The 17,206-nt window shown below is 46.1% G+C and overlaps 1 protein-coding gene across 1 annotated transcript in view; it reads right to left on the bottom strand.

The window, feature by feature from the left end:
• The window catches only part of Flvcr2 (feline leukemia virus subgroup C cellular receptor family member 2), a 57,736-nt gene that overhangs the window by 39,284 nt on the left and 1,246 nt on the right, over positions 1–17,206 (bottom strand). The gene's annotated exons all lie outside the window — the stretch shown is intronic.

The raw sequence follows: 17,206 nt of genomic DNA, 5'->3' as shown, positions 1-17,206 counted from the left end.
GCCAGAGATGGATGGAGACAGGGCAATGTTTACCAAGGATGCATTTGGTTCCAGGAGTTTCCATAAACATTGCCTCATTCATGACAACTCTGAGTCCAGCATTCCTGCTCCAGATAATGAAACTGATACCCAGAGAGGACAGGTGTCCTGCGTGCCTCAAACTCAGCTGCCAACAGAGTGGGGTCCAACTTCTCTGGCTTATAAACAAAGTCTGTGTTATCTCTCTCTCTCTCTTGGAGAGGACCAAAACCACAGAGTTCCAGCTTCTGCCCCAGACAGCCAATTCCTTGGGTCTCCTCTTAGACCTAAGAATCTGTTTCTAAAGCCTGAGGCAGTTCTGACCTTAGAGGTTCATGAGCCATCTTTAGAGAGACTCGATCTCTGTAGCCCCAAGGAAGGAAACAGCAAGGCGATTCTTAACCGCTGGTTTCCCCAGATGTCCTAGACAGAGAGGGCAAGTGCTCCTCCAGCCCCTGCAGAACAAACAGTTTCCCCAGTGCACTCAATCCACTCAATCGGGCTCTGCAAACAGGCCCAGGACAAAGGTCCAAGGAGGTCTGGGTTGCTCAATGGGCAGCCATTATCCTCAAACAAACATTTCCATAGAAATGAGCCTGGTAAACATGGCTGTCTCACAGCTGCTCATGCCCTACAATTTGCAGAGAAGATGGGCACACAAACAGCTTCATGTACAATGGGCTGGCTACCTAGAGAAGGCCCAGCCACACCAGCCCAAACGTTTCACACAGAAATCAAGGATGTCCAAGATGGGCTCAAAATGCAAAAGGGCAGCCCATCCCACAACCCCCACCTTGCTATTCCCTATGCTCCTTCCCTTAGGGTCCTCAGTGCTATTGATCTAATGCAGCTCCTGAAACTCAAGGGGGATTGTGTGCTGACGTGTGTGGCAGGAGAGCAGACAGACTGGGAGGACAAAGAACACACGTGCACGTGCGCACACACCCACACACACTGGGATCTAGTCTGCATTTCCTGCTGACTGAGAATCAAACTTCGACACAACAGATCCAACCAGATACATCTACAGGACTAACTGCGCTGTTGTGTGTTACAGCGACACCTCAGACTAGGATGCTCAAAGCAGCAATGGACCTCATGAGCCTCCTTACAGTTTCATCCACAAAGGAATGTAAGATGAGTAAGTTATCCAGTCCAGGGATTCTCAACTTCATTTTTAAGCTTCCCTTTGTTATGCCCAAATCCTCAAAGTCCCCCCACCAAAACCAACAAGAAAACCCAGTCCCATATGTAAAAGCAAAGAGCCTTATTCTACACAAGTTTGAAACTCGGACTTCCCGTGTGTCCAGTATATTGGAGTGATTGGAGAGCCCCGAGCTCAGTTAGGCTTGGGTTTTTATAGTAGCAAAGGTGGGGGTGAGGAATTTCCAAGGTTCAGAACCCCTGATTGGCTGACATTTGTCTAGGGGTGTCCTGGTGAAAAGTGATGGGAGGCTCCAGTCACCAGGACCTCAGGAGGGGGCTGAACACCAGTAATCCACTTGGGAACCACCCCTCAGGACCAAGATTCTTCATATAGCCGACACCCTTTATGGGACTTGGTTTCTAAGACCTCCCAGGTGATAAATGCCTCTAAACCCAATTTGACTAAAGAATGCTGGCTGTGTCTAAATGCACAATCCCCTTTCTATTTTAATAGCTGGTGATTACACCTCAGTCTCCCCAAAATCTTGCCCTTGGGGAAAACAAGGAAAAATTTCACTACAGCAGGGGACAGGTACGGGGACCTGTATGGTGGCCCCTGGAAGGCAAGCCCCACCAGGTCTACGTAACCAGACCACCACAATACAAAATAACGCCCTCTATTTGGTATCTGCTGGATGGTGGGCTTGCACTTCGGGGGCTCATTCCCTGCATCCATGGGACAGTCCTAAACACAGGACAAGGTTTTTGTGTGATGGTCCAATTGTTCCCCAACATAAAATGCTATACAGAGGCCCAAATGGAACCGACCTTATCCCCTGTTCCTGCCTGGGCAAAACAGGCTATGGGGCAACAGCTGTCTTGTTCTCTTCCCTGATGGGACTCGGCATAGCTGGAGCAACAGGGTTGGGCACCTCAGCCTTAATCCGCCAGGATAAAAACTACCAGACCTTGAAGTTGGCCATTAATTTGGATCTCAAAAACAGAATAGTCTATACCAAGCTGGAGATCTCTTTAGATTCCCTGGCTGGGGTTGCCTTACAGAATCAGAGGTTTGGTCCTCCTCTGCATGCAACAAAGAGGCCTGTGTGTGGCCCTTGGGGAAGGATATTGTTTCTATGTCAATAGCTCTGGGGTAATTAGAGGTTCAATGGCTTTGTTAAAAAAAAAATGGATTAATGATAGAGAACAGAACGCACTCCACGCATGCGCGCAGAAGCTGGATGCTGTGAAAACTTGTTCAGCCAGCTCCTTGGTTAACCACTTTCAGCTCTAGCAGGCCCCTAATGATCCTGCTCCTACTACTTTCTCTCGGCCACTGCCTCATCAAGAGACTGATGGCTTTTGTTCAAGAACAGGTCAATAGTGTTTGGCTAAGGCTACTGAGGTCCCAATACCACCCCCTTGAGCCCCTGGCCAGACAAAATTCTCCTGGACTATCTAAAGACAGTCCCCTAACGGTCATTTATCACCACTCTGTGTACCTGGGCAAACACCCTTCCGACTTAGAGTAGATCCTTTGGAAGGCCTTAGCTTAGCACATCGTTCCTTTCTATCAACCCCTAAGCTAAGCATGTTAGCAGATTACATCTCAAGTGTCCTGTTTTGCTGTAACCAGCCTACCTGATGTCCCCATTAGTGACTTTGGTAAATACATTGATTTATGACTGTCCTGTTCTGTGCTGCAAAAGCTCATGTAAAGTCTCCACAGTGGAACAAATTGTTCAGGGTGACCTGAATCTGTGTCCGTGGGCCATGCTCACTCATATCTGAATCAGAATAGGCCGTTTCTTGTTCCCTTCGGTTCGCATGGACACCTCCAGTGACCTGAACCCTCCAAGGCTTACCAATTCATCATCTTGATTTCTCCCAGGAAGTAGAATCCTGTTAAGTCACCAATAGAAGGCAACTGTCACGCCCAAAGCCCTGTCAATCAGATCTGGGCCCTTCAGCAAGCTTCCCACTTGGCGATAAGAGGGTAGGGTCAGGAAAGCCTGCAGGAAGACAGTTCACAGGAATAAAGGCCAGAAGTGTGAAGGCTAGGGACTAAGGTCCTCAGGGCAGGGATGTTAGAGTAGTCTGCAGCACAGAGGCTAAAGCCCCTACCTCCCTCTTCTGGGAAGACTCCCTTCTCAATTTAAATATGAGAAATAAAAAGGGAGGTGGAGGAGCTTAGCGGACGCCCATTGAGGCAAAGGTAAAAGAAGGTCAAAAACCTGGAATCTGAGCCTGGAGGTGGTGGCGCAGGCCTTTAATGCCAGTACTCAGGAGGCAGAGGCAGACAGATCTCTGTGAGTTCCAGGATGGCTAGGGCTACATACACAGAGCCTGTCTCAAAAAGCAAAACAAAACAAAAAGCTTGGCATCCGAAGCGTGCCTCTATCGGGTAGAGACCTGATGTTATGATTCAGCCACAACATGGCTGACACTTCCGGGTTCCTGGACCACGCATGTGTGGACAAGGCCTCAGGCGTGACTCATGTGCGGCACGGTTGCATCACCTATGTATAACGCGGCTACATGAGCCCTTGCGCGCATGCGTGTGCTCTGTCATCTGTGTATGACGTAACCCGTCGTTCCCCTGTGCGCATGCACTAGGCAGCCTTTAAAGGCTGGATGCGCCCTCTCCAGCCCTCTTTTTCTCTTTGCACACCGACCTCACTAGGCCTGTACATCTCCCCTCCGCCACCTAATAAACTCCTAAGCAGGTTTGTTGCGTGTTCCGCCAGGTAATTTCGCCTGATATTCTAAATTACATACTACTGTGCCCTGTCCAGCCTGTGACCAGGAGTTACTCAGCCACCCACGTGTCCCGTTTATCTTAAAACATGCTAAGGTGAGGGGAGATTAATTCTCCCTTTAATGAGATCATGTTGGCAGCAGCCCACCTCAGTGAAGCCTCTAGGCCACCGGCCACCATCATGCCTGCCAGGCCATTTGCCAGCTTTCGAGTCCTAACTCGGAGAAGCCTAATTTAACCTTTTCCTTCTTTTCTGTCTCTTTGTTTCAGATACCAACCGGTGCCTGTGTTATGGTTTTGGTCCCTTTAAGAGACAAGCCACACCCATTCCCCTCCCTATCCACTGAGGCAGGCTGATCTTCAGCTTCCTGCCTGAGCTCGTTCTCTTTTCCATCTTCCTCTCAGAGAGGCAGCTTCGCGCTTCTGCCTCTCTCCCCACTTCTCTGCTCCCCCCTTCTCTGTCTCTTTCTCCTCTTCTTTCTCTCTCTCTTTCTCCCTCTCTCTCTGCCCCCCCTTCACCCTTCCTCCTCCATAACCCCCGAATAAACATTCAACCTCACCCTGCATGTCGTGTCTATCCATGTTTCTGTCTTCTGCCCGCCCTCCATGTGTCTCCCTGCCTGGGACCAGCCATTGCTTGGGGACCAGCAGCCGGCCCACTGTCTGCTGCCACATGGCCCACCACCACTGCTCTGAGACCAGCAGCTGTCTCTGCCTGGGACTGGCTGCTCCCAGGGCCCGCTGCCTGCCACCACATGGCCCACCACCACCATTTGGGACCTACAGCATTTCTGCTGCCTACTGCCGCAGGGATCTTGCAGCATTTAAAAAAAAAAAAAGAATAACAGCCTGTGCATGCTTTCACTGGTGCTCCAGGTCTCCTCACTCATTCTCTGACACCCTGCCCTGACCCTACTGCTTGTCAGCCTCCATTGCAAAGACATGATGGTTTCTCTCTCTTCTCTCTTCCTCTTCACCTCCCTGTTCCCAGGAGCTGATAAGAATTGCACTTTGCTTGTCTTTTTTTTTTTAAAAAAAAAAACCAAAACCAAAAATCTCTCAAACTAATAACATTGTTATTAGCTTCTGAGTCCATCTCTAAATTATTTCAGTAGTAAGAGCCTACATAAAGAGCCCACATAGTGGTGCACACCTTTAATCCCAGCACTCTAGAGGCAGAGAGAGGCAGATGGATCTCTGTATGTTAGAGGCCAGCCTGGTCTGTGAAGCTAGTTCCAGGACAGCCAGCACTACACAGAGAAGACCTGTCTCGAAACAAAACAAGACAAACCCCCAATTTACCCAGGGAGGTTTTCAGTTGAAAAAGAGTAGGTATGGGATGTTTTTCCCCTGGTGGTGGTAGTTTAAATTTCTAATATTTCAGGTGAGGGTTTAGCTCAGTAGCAGATGCAGGAGGCCCTGAATTCCATCTCCAACATCAAGGGGGGAAAGGTATTTTAAGTATTTTGAGCAGGTGGACCAGTCCCATTATGTTAAAGTGCTGGTTTTATTGTGCAATAGTCATGATCCAACTCATCTTCTCATAGTGAAATAGCACCAGTGAATGCTTCCCGTTGCCCCTTCCCCTAGCATCTTAGCAAACCCATTCTAACGCTCTAGCTGTTTTTTGTTTGTTTGGTGAGTCTATGTACCGTACCATAACACAAATTTTACTTATATTATTTGGTCTTTGTCCAAGTTCCTGGCTCAGAGCTCCAAAACTCTCTGGAATGACACGAATGACAGAAACATCTTTTTGTTATTCTTGAGTCTGTGGTGGTTTGGATGTGATTGCCCCCACAATCCCATAGGGAGTGCCACTATGAGGACCTGTGGCTTTGTTGGAGTAGGGATGGCCTTGTTGGAGGAAGTGTGTCACTGTGGGAGCAGGCTCTAAGGTCTTTTTGCTCAAGTTTTGCTTGTTTCTTGTTGCCTTCTGATCAAGATGTAGCCAGCACCATGTCTGCTTGGATACGGCCATGTTCCCCACCATGGTGATAATGGACTAAACCTCTGATATAAACTGCTACCTCAGTTAAATGTTTTCCTTTAGAAGAGTTGCCGTGGTCATGGTGTCTCTTCACAGCGATTGAAACTCTAAGACAGAGTCCATACCCCCAAAGACCTGAGTTTATGCTCATGAGGTCATAGGTTAAGTCCCCCTAGACAGTGTGTGTGTGTGTGTGTGTGTGTGTGTGTGTGTGTGTGTGTGTGTGTGTATCTAATTAGCTTGATGGAGAACAGCAGTTACTGGGAAATGGGAGCTACCTGTTCCACCTTCCCCATACTCCAGGGAGGAGCCCTCAAAACTAGACTGGATAAAGACTCTAGAGTCTAGAGACAGAACTCTAGAGTCTAGAATGTTGGATCACAGGGCGTTTCCAGGCTGGGAACACACAGAGGGCTGGGAGTTTGGCCTGTAAGGACCAGGAATAACTCGGCATCCTCCCTCTTCCCGTGCCCCACCCAGCACGTCTCTGACATTTCCGGAATGGCATCCTTTAGCAGCCAGTAAGTTTTAAAGTCACATTCTCCCCAGCCCGTGAGCTGGTGTAGCAAATTAAATCTTTGGGAACCTCCAGCTGGTGATCTGGTTGGTCAGAAGTATGGGTAGTCCCGGGCGTCATTCAGTACACCAGTGTATAGTGGGGCAGCCTGTGAGACTGGGCTCGTGCAGAGGCTGACAAGTCCAGTTTGCTGTTGGTGAGTCACAACACGCAGCTTTGCACTCCTAGCGTTGCCTGTTTGGATGACCAGTGTGAAAAGTCGCCCAGCTGAGTCGCAGACTCCTGGTAGCTTTGCCATAGCTACCACCACTTGTGTTGCTTTTCAGGAACTTGGTAATACAAGCCAGTTGAAACCCTTGACCCCTCACTTGGAATTGTGCAAATGCCCAAGAGTGACCTTTTGAGCATTTAAACTCCGTAAAGCACACTAACAAAGCCGTTTTCCTAATGTTCGTTCTATGAAGACTTTAAATTTGTTTATAAGTGCACAGATCACAGATTTTTTTTTCCATTCTCTCCTTCAGTTCTTCTCAACTCAGACCATCCTGCTTACAACAGAAACCCTCATTAGCTAAGTCCGTGAGGAGTGCATTTGAAACTTGGGGCTCCTCTGTCTGAAAATTTCTTTGCAGTGATTGGCAGACTGCATATAAAAGAAAGGGGTGTGTCTGGGTCACAGATAATAATGTATAAATACCTTTTTCCATTCTGGGGGCTACCTTTCAAAAAGCCTTTGATTCACAAACATTTTGAATTTTGGTATAACCCAGCTTATCTTTTCCTTTAAGTACCTGTTCTGAGCATCGTATTTAAGAAACTATTGCCGAATTCAATGTTATTTCTTTCCTCTGTTGTCTTAAAAGCACTGTATGTTTTCAGAGCCCGCATTTGTCTTTGGCCCACTCTGAATTAGGTTTTATGTTTATATAAGGGTCCAACTTCATTTTCTCATGTGCCTGTGCACATCCTACCATCATTGCTGAAAACATAACCTTCCTCACTAAAAGACCTGATGAGATAGCGCAGCAGATAAGGTCCCTTGCCCATGAGACTGAGAAACCTAAATTCAATCGCTGGAACTCACGTGGTGGAAGGAGAGAAATGACTTCTAAAAGCTATCCTCTGACCTCCACGTGGGTATGTGCTGCACTTTGTACACACGCGCACACACACACACACACACACACACACACACACACACACTAAATGTTAAATAAAAATAGGAATGGAGAGATGGCTCAGCAGTTAAGAGCTCTTGGTGCTCTTGCCGAAAGCATGAGTTTTGTTCCTAGCACTCACATGGCCGGCACATTAACTACCCATAACTGAAGTTCCAGGAAATCCAACACCCTCATCTGGCCTTGGCAGGTACCTGCATCTAGGTAGTGCACATACTTAAAAAAAAATAATAAAAACAACTTTTGATCATATACATAAGGGTTTACTTCGGAGTTCTCTCCAGAATTTCAATGTTCTGTGTGTGTGTGTATAAATTCTCTCCAAATATGTGTGTGTGTGTGTGTGTCTTTCTGTCAAAGCCATTCTGTCTCCGTTGCCACAGCTGTGCAGTAGTTTTGAAACTCAGACACTATTCTTGTCCTGTCATTTCTCTAGTTACTTTGGACCCTTTGAGCTTCCCTATGAACTTTAGGATGATTCTTTGATTTTTGCAAGACAGATCAGTTGGAGCTGGAGAGAGACTGCACTGCCTCTGCCAACCTCCTTGAGCAGTAGCTATCTTAACGTTATGAAATCTGTCAACTGGCAAAGCAGAAGGACTTCCCGTTTATATATCTTCTTTATTTTAGCAACACTTTATAGTTCTCTGTGTACAAATTTTTCACTTCCTAAGCTTATTCCTAAGTGTGATTGTTGTTTTTTCACTATTATTATTATATTTTTGTTTGTTTGTTTGTCTGTTTTTCAAGACAAGGTTTCTCTGTGTATATCTGGTTGTCCTAGAACTCACTTTGTAGACCAGGTTAGTCTCAAACTCAGAGATCTACCTGCCTCTGCCTTCTGAATGCTAGGATTAAAGGCGCGCGCCACCATCGCCTGACTGTTTTTCACTGTTATTAATGGAATTGTTTTCTTTGGTTTCTTGCTGGATTGCTCTTTGTTATGTATCAAATGCTGTTGCGTTTGCATCAAAACAGCATAAAATGCTGCTGATTTAGTGTGCAGTTTGCTAGCAAAACTAGAGGAGGCTGGAACCGTTCTGGGAAGGATCCAGAAGAGGAAGGCAAAGTCAAACCTTTCCAACCTCTTGAACACTGGCTGCTTTTTCTTGGTTTTGCTTAGCTGCTGTAGAGCTCAGACTTATTTGCGAAGGTTGTATAAAGAAGTTATTTTGGCCAGTTCCTAGTTGTTTATTTAATGTCTCTGCAGGGAAGCAGGGACCTAGAACCATCCTGCTAACGTCACTTTCCACTGCAAATAGCATCACTTCAAGGAAATGGTTACAGAACCAAACTGGTGAGAGCAGAGCCAAGGCTGGGAAGTAACCAGACAGGCTTAGGCTAGGCGGCAGCCGTTCAGGGTCTGCAATGGACTAAAGCCAAGGTGGCGGCCAATGGGGCCTGCCTTTACCTCCCCCAGGATGCTGGAGAACAGTAGAGAGCCAGGGTTAGCCGCACCTGCAATGGATGCCCTTCCCATTCTATCAGAGCTGCCCCTGGCCCTTGTTGACATCTGGATCTCAGGGGATTAGAATTATGAGTCCTGCTCAGAAGCCTAATCTGTCTCCTCAATCTGACAGGTAAGGGGCCCAAGCTCCCCATCCTTCTGACTGGACACCAGACACAGCATACAGGAAATACATAGTAAATCAGCCTTGGCGAGAATGGCTGCATACAGGCAACTCCCTCCTGTGGACTCTGTGTCCTTCAAACTCAAGCCCCTAAATGCCAGCCTCGTATGGGAGTCAGCTGAAAACAGAGAAACCTGTATACAGAAAACTACAGAATGATACTTCTAAATCTCTGAGCTCTCCCAGAGAGTTGGTCAAGGACGCCTCCAGCAGGCATCTGAAACCCAGCCCCATGGCCGCGTTTGTGGAAGGCTGGACCACTTGGCCTTGAGAGCAGAAGACGGTAGAACTGAAACTCAATTCTATGCCTTGAGAGCAGAAGACGGTAGAACTGAAACTCAATTCTATGCCACCGTCTCCCAGAGTCTAAGACTAGCAATTTTCCTTAACCCACAGTTTTAAAATAGAAAATTCAACACTCACACACACGTAAACACACAGAGTGGAGAGAGGACGGTAAGCCTGATGGAACATTCCTACAATCCTGGTTCTCAGAAGCTGAGGAAAATAAATCTCAAGTTTAAGACCAGTCCAGCTGTACACCAAGATATGTCTTAAAACCAAAACCCACTGTGCACAGCTTTAATCCCAGCACTCGGGAGGCAGAGACAGAGTACAAAGCCAGCCTGGTATACTGAGCAAGTTCAAGGACAGCCAGGACTACACCAAGAAACCCTGTCTCGAAAAATCAGACAATCAACCATCCAAACAAACAAACAAACAAAAAACTCAACAGCCAAAATAAATAAATAAATAAAACAAATAAATAACACCAAAAAAAACCCCACAAAAAATAAAATCTTTTAATTAGATACTGACCTTTAAAACTAATTTCAGGAGCTGGAGAGATGGCCCAGAGGTTAAGAGCCCTGGTTGCTCTTCCAGGGGTCCTGGGTTCAACTCTGATACCCACATGACAGTTCACAACTGGCTCTAACTCTGGTTCCAGGGGCTCTGATGTCCCTTTCTGGCCTCCTCAGACTCCAGGCATGCATGTGTAGGCTCAGTCATACATGCAGACAAAACACCCATGCAGGTAAGATTTAAAAAGAAAATCAAAACGAAACCAATTTCATAAGGCAGACAGTGAAAACCGTGACTATGATTCCATTTCCGTTAGCACCCAGGACAGGCAGATTCAAACACAAAGAGTGCCAAGTAGAACAGGGGTTCCCAGCGGCTGGAGGGAAGGGGTGGGAAGAATTACTGTTGACAGTGAGCTGTGTTGAGGCTGATGGGTGATATCAGTGAATGCAGTTAATTCCACTGAATTGACAACTTACTAGCCCTTTATGACAAACCTGGTACATTTGTTTCTTCATGACTTAAAAAAAAACATATTTCAAGCCAGATGTGGCAACATATTCTTGGAATTCCAACCACAGGAGGATTACTGCAGTTCAGGTCTAGCCAGGATTACATGACAAGACCCGGTTTCAACTCCCACACCTGGGCCGAGAAATTTTCATTTGAATACCTGTACTTATAGTTGCTCTTCATAAAAGAAAGTGGGAAGATAGATCTGTGGACATCAGGTTATAATTTTTGTAGCAATAATTGGCCTTCCTGTTGGGTGGGGCCACACCCCATTCCAATATCACTATTGTAGGCTAGCCTCAGTCACTGGTCTAACAGGGCTGGCCCCATCAGAAAGAGCAGTCCTGAGCCTCTCAGTCACCACCAGGCCCCCCTCTCTGGTCTTCTATGGCATTGCTGGAGGCCAGAAAGCAGCCAGGTATGGGAGCTCATGGCAGGGCCACCGCAATGAACATCATGATAATCAAGGGTCCTGCATCTCAGACTTTGACCATCCTCTGAGCTCCAGAGATCCAAGACAGATAAGAGCTGAGTGATAGAGATAAGTCAGGATCTCCTGACCTACAGCGTTACCATACCTAGGCAGTCAGACCTCACCTTAGAACTCTGGCTCCTGAGTCACCCTTAGCCTCCTTTAGCTTCTCTGGTGAGAGCACAGGCTCTGCCAGTTAAGCAAGCCCAGCCTCCTCGGGGCTGGAGTCACTTCTGAGAGTCCATCTTTGTTTTTCTTTTCTTTTTTTCTTTTTTTTTTTTTTGAGACAGGGTTTCTCTGTGTAACAGTCCTAGTTGTCCTAGAACTCACTCTTGTAGACCAGGCTGGCCTCGAACTCATGGAGATCCACCTGCCTCTGTCTCCTGAGTGCTGGGATTAAAGGCGTGCGCCACCACTACCTGACCCGAGAGTCCATCTTTATCTGCCACAAAATGTCTTCACCATTGTTCACCCGCATGTCCACCTGGCTGTGGAGCAAGGCCTACTCAGAACATGGGGAGACAGGGAAGTCTGTAAATTTTCAAAGCCTTGGCAATGAGCAGGATGTAAATACCAAACCTGTCACTCGATGTCACTTGCCTAGACCAATGAAGCCTCAGGTAGGCTCCCCAGCACCACAGGGGTGGGGGCAAGATGTAAAATATCACACTAGTATTTGTGTTAGATTGACAGCCCGTTTAAATAGTACTGGGTATGTGGTGAGCTAAATAAAATCTAGCCCTAACACTAACGGTCTCTTTCGTGTTTACATTTTTAACATGGCGACCAGAAATTTTAGTTCCATATGAGGCTTGCACATGCTCTAACTCTACAGTCCCATGATCCAGGGTTATTTTATATAGCCACTAGCACTTCTGCGGGATTCGAGCTGTGAAAGTCTGGCGTTGTCCCTGCCTCTAAAAGTGAAATGATTTTACTGTTCCCTTTCCTTCTCTGTGCCGTAGGCCAGACCCCCTCACCATGGGCTGAAGCTGACTTTGAAGATCTCTCCTGTCTCCCAACGTCTAGCTCATCCTGGGCTACCCCGTTCTCGGACTCTGCTACAGAGTTTCCTTTTGAATGAAAAAAAAGAAAGAAAGAAAGAAAGAAAGAAAGAAAGAAAGAAAGAAAGAAAGAAAGAAAGAAAGAGAAAGAAAGACAAAAAGAAGGAAATGACTGCTTGTAGGTATGGTGGAAGAGGAGGTTTATTGCAGATGTGAGGAAAAGAATAGCCAGAGGCGGAGACATCTGGGAGAGTCGGAGACTGCCCTGAGCTGGGCCAGGGGAGGAAGTGGGAGGAGAAAGGGAGAAAGTGAGACCAAGAGACCAGGAGGTAAAGGGTGAAGAAAGGTAAAAGACCCAGAGTGGTCCAAATGGCTGAATTACATAGGGAAAAGCCACGGGGGTTGGGGGGGGGACCCAGCCCCTGGGCTTGAAGGGTTCAGGGGAGGGGTAAACTAGCTATACCCTGTAACAGGTAGGGACTAAGGGATGCTGAGAGAACCTGGCAGTATGTTACATAGCCACTTCAGTTAGCCCTTTGTCCCACCTTCTATGTCTTGTACAGCAACAATGTGTCTATGCTACCCCAAACTCCAGTGCAGATGGTTTTCACCTGAAATGATGCTGAGTGTTGCCCAAAAACTACCCAGCTTTTACTACCAGAGAGCAGCTGATCTGAGTCCGCCTTGAAAAGACAAGAGCTTCAAGTTCCTGTCTTGAGTTCCCTGTCTTCCCTGACCCCACCAGTTTCTTTCTTACAGACTCTAGCCCACTTTCCTGACTATGTGTGCGGGAGCTTTAATCCCAGCACTTGGGAGGCAGAGGCAGTTGGATCTCTGTGAGTTTGAGGATAGTTGAGTGGTCTATGTGTTGAATTCCAGGACAGACAAGGCTATATACAGAGAGACACTATCTCAAACAAACAGCCCCCACAATGCAAGAGGCAGAAATGCCCCACACCAGAAGGTGATCATCAAAAGTTCTTGAGACACAGAACGAAATTAGAACCTCAGATTCCCACTCTTTTTCAATGTGTGCTCGTGCATGGTAGGGATCCAACCTAGAACATAGTATAAATGCTAACCAGACACGCTGTACCCCAGCCCTAGTTTTCTTCCTTCCTTCCTTCTTCCTTCCCTCCTCCCCTTCTTTCGTTTTTCAAGATGCTCTTACTGTGTAGCACTGGCCTTAAACTCAGAGATCTGCCATTCTCTGCCTCGCAAGTGCTAGGATTAAAGGATTAGGCATGACACCACTGTTTTTTTTTTTTTTTAAAAAAACCAAACCAAAAACACTGGCTTTCCCTCACGAAGATTCAGTGTTGGCTTAATGATAACAGAGTTATTTCAACTTCCTGCAACCACTCAACCGCTCCAGGAATGTGATTAAGGTTACCCTTTTTACATTACTCTGTCTCCTCACAGAGACAATTATACCTACCTCACAAGTTGCTGAAAAGCTTAAATAACAGATGAAAAGTACTTTGCATATTTTAGGTGTTATTTAGGCGTTAACTTCTTTCCCCGTTCTTTACCCTTTCCTATAGCCAATAAACCTAGACAACACAAAAAAGGCATAGAGAATTGGAAATAAATCTATGCTATGACCTGTTTCATTATTTCTGAATCTAGGCATTCGGCAAACACTTTAAACTCTGGTAGAGGAAATCTGTGAAGGCCGACAACAGTTTCATAGCCTTTACCTAGAGTCTCGCAAAATGAGGTGCTCTTGGAAATTTCAGGCTTGCCTAATGTGTGAAAAATGAATTTTATATGAACAGAGGTTGGTTGCTGTGTGAAGTACACAAGAAACACTAGGAATACAGAGATCAGAATTCCCTGTGAAATTTCACCCTGTGAAAGAAACATGTCAAGATAAAAACAATCATTGTGTCAACCTTAACAACAGCAACAACAAAAAGCAAATCGTGCCAGTGTGGTGGGACACGCTTTTAATCCCAGCACTTGGGAGGCAGAGGTAGGAGGATCTCTATGAGTTCAAAGCCAACCTAGTCTACACAGCCAGGTCCAGACCAACCAGTGCTCCACAGCTGAGAGTCTGTCTCAAAAAAAAAGGGGGGGTGTTTCTGAATGGAAATGTTTTTGTCTTGTGGAAATGATCACAACAGCACAACAGCTTCTGTTAGACCCTGACCTTTGCACTTTTGTGGTGCCGGGGCTCAAACCCAGGGTCTTGCACACGCTAAGCATGCACTCTTCTACTGAGCTACATCCTGGCACCGGTGTGACATCACACAAAAAGCACTTCTAGAAGGATATCTCCCCAGAGTCTGTTCAGCCTCAGACCACACCACTGCTATTAATCATTGTATTCAGAGACTATTATTTCAAAATAGCCGATGCAATCCTCTTTATTTGAGTCTTTTAAAACTCCCCCTTGGGGCAACAAGCTGGTGGATAAAGGCACCTGCCAACAAGCCTGAGGACCTGGGTTCGATCCTCTGGACCTACATGGTAGAAAGAGAATTATTGCAAATTGACCTCCATTTATGCCTTGTGGCACATGCACACACCTTTACATACAAAACAAAATGTAATTTAAAACCTCTCCCTTGCCTAAACCTGTTTGCATATGTGGATAGATTGCTATGGCATATATATTACCATTTCAATATTCTGCAATTCACAAATATCAGTATTCTTTGGAGACTCTCTTCCTCTGGTCCCACTCCCCCACCCTGGGTTGAAAAGGATGTTGGGTGTCAGATGATTTACATGGGCAAGGCCAAAGTGAAGTTTGCAAGCCATGAGGAATTAAGTCTGCAGGATGGAAGCCAGGTCCGTGGAGTCTTTGCTAAGATGTAAAGCACAGGCACTCTGTAAGCAGTTCTTCCCATGCAGCCAAGCTTTGCCTGGGAAAAGGCTATAGACCAGAGAAACAAGCAAACCCATCTCTTCCCGCTTTTCATAATGCTGCCTGAACTGCTGAATTTAGCACAGAGGATCAACCTAAATATTCAAAAGAAACAGCTATTTCCCTGAGTCAAACCTACTCCACCGGCATAGATTTTAAATTTTTAAAATACATTTATCTGTCTATCTATCTATCTATCTATCTATCTATCTATCTATCTGCCATCTGTCTGTCTGTCTATCAATCTATCTGTCATCTGTCTGTCTATCATCTGTCTGTCTATCATCTGTATATCTGTATATCTGTCTATCTATCTATCTATCTATCTATCTATCTATCTATCTATCATCTCTCTGGAAGTGTAGGAGGAGCAGGTGCATGCCACAGCAAGCATGCAGATGTCAGAGGACAGATGCAGGAGTCAGTTCTCTCCACTCCACTGTGTGGGTCTGGAAGATTCAACTCAGTTTGTCTGGTTTGTTGGTAGGTTTGGCAGTGGATGCCCTACCCACTGAACCATTTCACCAGCCCCAGGGTATTTTTTAAGTGTAAAATTCTTAGCATTTCTTGACCTTGTTAGAAATGAATAAACTATTCCTCTTAAATTTTAACGATGTGTCTAGTATTACGTCCTTCAGAAGTGTGGGTCAGGGGGCTACTTTGGGCCTTAGGATTAATAACAACAAAAGTGTTAGAAACCCAATTTTGATGGCCCCAGATAAACAGAGAGGAATTCGTTTAACTCCTCCTAAATGGTAAGGCTGAATTATACCACCTTCTATGAACCTCATTCTGCTCATAGAATGAGGACCTTTTAGAAGATAAATTCTTCACACCCCAGTCATAGCTTCCAATAATGGACAAATCTACCTCCTGGCTAGAAACATTAAAACCCACAGTCAAATTTATTATTTGAGGATTGAGGATTGACAAATATTATATATGCTTGTTTGTTTGGTTGGTTGATTTTTGAGATTGTTTCTCTGTGTAGCCCTGGCAGTCCTGGAACTTGCTTTGTAGACCAGGTTGGCCTTGAACTCACAGAGATGTACCTGCCTCTACCTCTGAGTGCTGGGATTAAAGGCCTGTACCATCACCACACAGCTTTTATTTATAGATTTTTAGATGCCACAAGTGGTCCTGAACTCACTATGTAGTCTCAAATGACCTTGAATGCCTGACCTTCCTGTCTCTATCTACCAAGCACTACACCCTGTTCAAGCACCACTACACCCAGTTCAATGCCTATCTTTGTTAAAGTCTATTTTAAAGGTTTATTATTATTGTGTCTATGGGTATGTACACGTCAGTACTGGTGCCCTTAGGAAGGCAGACGCATCAGATCCTCCTTGGCTGGGGTTTGAAGTAGTTGTGAGCCACCCAACATGGGTGCTAGGAATCTAACTCTGATCCTCTGCAAGAGAAGGAAGTGCTCATAACTTCTAGGCGATCTCACTAAGTCAGAAGTTACGTTTTCTAAATGAGCTGATAAGACAAAATAGGCTGATGAGAGCCAAGGATGACTAGTGGCCTAGCAGCTGCTTGGATAGCAAATGCTCGGGAAGAAGAGAGAGCCTATGGATTGGGGCTCCCATTAAAGAAACACCTCATAAACTTTTACTTTGCTTCAAATAGAGTCACAATCCAATTCACAGCATGCCCAAGTTTCTGGACCAGAACCACACTAAGGTCCAAAGAATTGGGGATTCCTGGCCTAAAGCAGGAAAGAGGGAGAGATTAAGATATTAGGTGCTTAGACCAGAGCCTTCTTGGAAGTTCACAGTGAGATTTCTACTCTGCTCTGCTGGACTTGGCTCTAAACCCCACAGAGGGAGTCTAAGACCAAGCATTGTTCTCTATGTCCTGGGTTCAGTGTGAAGGATGTAAGAACAGCCCAGCCCGCAGTTGTACATAGAAGGAATCCTGCATTCTAGGTCCAGCTAAAAACATCTGCCAAATTCCAAAGACACCTAAACAGCCAGGGGTCAAGGAGGGTTGTCAGAGAAAGCTAAAGACTGACAGAGGTTGATGGAGAAACACCATCAATGGATGGAAGAAAAAGTCCCTTGTTTGTGACACCCCCCCCCCCGTTGACCTTACAATGTCACTGACAGTCACACCCAACCACAAAGACACCCGGAGTCATAAAGGCTGTGAACTTGAAAACTGCAGCCTCCCACATGGAGAGTCAAGTCAGGTAGCCTCTAACATACTCAGCCCCATCATGGTGAGATGCTTTCTCTTTGGCATAGCCACACACACACACACACACACACACACACACACACACACACACACACACA

This window comes from Microtus ochrogaster, chromosome 1, assembly GCF_000317375.1.
Source record: "Microtus ochrogaster isolate Prairie Vole_2 chromosome 1, MicOch1.0, whole genome shotgun sequence".
Lineage (NCBI taxonomy): Eukaryota > Metazoa > Chordata > Mammalia > Rodentia > Cricetidae > Microtus > Microtus ochrogaster.
The sequence above is the reverse complement of the archived record's forward strand: the minus strand, read 5'-3'. Positions and strand labels throughout refer to the sequence as shown.